Source organism: Microtus ochrogaster, chromosome 5 (assembly GCF_000317375.1).
Source record: "Microtus ochrogaster isolate Prairie Vole_2 chromosome 5, MicOch1.0, whole genome shotgun sequence".
Taxonomy (NCBI): Eukaryota; Metazoa; Chordata; class Mammalia; order Rodentia; family Cricetidae; genus Microtus; species Microtus ochrogaster.
In genome coordinates, this window is record NC_022012.1 from 55,716,387 (window position 1) to 55,719,336 (window position 2,950).

Sequence of the window (2,950 nt, forward strand, 5' to 3'; positions counted from 1 at the left end):
CATGCCTCCATTCATTCTTTCAGCAAGCTATTCCAAATGCCAATAATGGAACCAACACTAGCTCCAGCGAAAACCCAAAAGAGGGCGAAGATTGCATCTTTGCTCTTTAAAAAGACAGTTCGTCATCTGGAAAGGGAATCAGCTTACCTAAAACCAATGTCCATGTATGAGTAAATGCAATGCTTTTCAAACTACTCATAAATGCTAAGAATAGCAGAGAGGAGACTGAACTGTCTGCATTCCAAGATGTACAAGATCTTTGTTTCTCATCTCAAGACAAAGATGAAAGGGGAAGCATTAGCCTTTAGTTTCCTGACCACTAACACTTCCATATCTTTGCAGTATGTGGAGCCAAGTAAAAGAAAGAGGCAGAGTAGGTAGCAATGTTTAGTTGTCCTGGTAACTATGACAGATCTCAGCCCTCAGCCAATGGTAACTAGAGTTTTATGGTCTTCTGCAGAACTCTACACAATTAAACATCAGTTTAAGTGACTGCATTAGTTGAGCCGTTCCAGAGAGAGTGAGTGAGCCAGTAGCTATAGCTGGCAGACAGAGGAGGGAAAATGTGCTCTGTATACTCAGTGACTCAACACACAGACATAACGGAGAGGGTGCCAGTTTGGCCTGACAGTGTGCCAGAGTCCCAGCTCTGAGCAGGGTCAGGATCTGCAGAGGACAAAAAGTCTTGCTGCCATTTAAGAGGCAGCCAGCAGAATCAGATGAGTGGTCAAGGACTAAATTCTCATGGTCCTGAGGTTCTAGGTCTGACCTCTAAAAGGTACATGTCTGAAGTACCACATTGGTGGCTGACCATCAGACGCTCCATTCAGATGTTCCAAATTCACATCATGAGCATAATATTCCATATCCATAATATTTCTCATTCAAGTCACATTTCAGCTGGGATCATTTGGTGTCCCATTTTCTCGTGTGGCTTAACATGTCACCAGACTCATGTACGTGCTTCTTGTTCACTCGCTATTCAAATCATGGAGTGTGCGAAATAGGTTTCCAGTATGTGTGGTTGGTCCATGAATCAGCATGTGGTAAGGAAGTCTAATTGAGTTACTCTCCAGGAACAACAAAGTAGTTTATTGTAGCAAACATAGAAACAAAATGGGAGAGTGTATGTCTGTCACCATAGCATAACAAACTCATCCTTTGCCCCACAAGAAAGCAGGTGGATCATGACTGAAGATGCCCTTTTCCCAAGAAAGGAAGAATTCTTTTCTTTTCTAAACACAGATAGGAAATGAAGCATTTACACTATATTGCCCTACTTTTAAGCAAAAAAAAAAAAAATCTGCTAAGAATGTATCGAGAATGAAATAAGAATCTTCGCAAGGCCTAGAGAGATGGCCCAGCAGATAAGAGGGCTTCCTGGTCTTCCAGAGGACCCAAATTTGTTTCTCAGAACCCACATCCAGCAGATCACAGCCACCTGTAACTCCAGTTTCAGGAGATTCAACGCCTTCTTCTGATCTTCATGGATACCCACACACATATGGCATGGATTCATACAGACACATACCCATCAATAAAAATAAATCTTATAAAGAATCTTCACAGCTAGTAATTCAAAAATATTCTGTATCTTATTTATTTTATTTATGTCTTCCTGTTCAGAAGTCACCCTCCAGTGTTGGCCATCAAGAGCTGTCTACCTTATCTTTTGAGATAGTTTCTTTCATTGAAGCCTGGCACTCAAAGATTAGACTAGGCTGGCTGTCCAGAAATAGCCAGAAATCCACTTGTCTCTGCCTCCCCAACACTGTGATTAAAGATAGAGGCTACCACATCTGGCCTTTACATTGGTTCTGTGGACTGAATTTAGGTCCTGAAATTTGCTTAACAAGGACTTTACTGATGGAACCATATCTCCACCCCCATGACTATATATTTTAAACAAGTGTTCAACATGCCACTGTCTTACTGTTTATTAGGAAATGTGGGATGTAGCATTTACATAAAAAGAACTGCCAAAATATGTTCATACATCACCATGTACATGTTTTGGGGCTTGTGCGGTTTTGTTTGTTTGTTTAAGGCTCTCTCTTTTCTGGGGGATGATAAGGGAAGGGGTGCTAGGTATGCTTTTCGTCATTGTATTAGAGACTGTGACTAATGAATGACCAGCTCCTAATAGCAGCCTACTACAGATATGAAAGTGGAGGCCAGGAAAGGCTGAAGAGGGTGGGTGTATAACCTAGGAGACACAGACACACAAGTAGAGAAATACTGCATTTTATTTCTGGTGGAGTCACACTTTCAACATACAAATATCAACTGTCTGCCTTGTACAAACATATTCTGGGTGTTTTTTGATTACATACAATTGTGTGAAAATAAAGAGAATATTTGCTCTTTAGGAAACAACTACCAAGCTATTCTTCCTAGGAATAACATAGCATCCTTGCTGTAGGACATAGATGATCTCTTGGGTTTGCCACCTTGACTGATGTTGTATTAGGAGCAGCAGGGCTGCGTCTCCAGCACCCCGGCCGCCTGGCTAGCTTATGCCCAGAAATAACAACACACAAATTGTATTTACTTAAACACTGCTTGGCTCATTATATCTATCCTCTTCTTGGTTAACTCTTGCACCTGGACTAGCCCATTTCTAATAATCTGTATAGCATCAGTCTTACCGGGAAAGATTCTAGCCTATGTCCATCTTGGGTCTGAGCTTCATCGCTTGTGCCTCAGAGAGCAGAGCTCTCGTGTCCGCCCACGAGAGGGGAGCATGGTGTCTCTCTGAGCTCACTTCCTCTTCCTCCCAGCATTCTGTTCTGTTTACTCCTCCCACCTATGTTTTAACCTCAGCATCCGTGGCGGCCAAGCACTTTTTTTATTACTTAACCAATGACCTACCTCCATCATTTCCCCTTTTTCTGTTTAAACAAAAAGGAAAGGCTTTAACTTTAACATAGCAAAATTACATATAACAAAA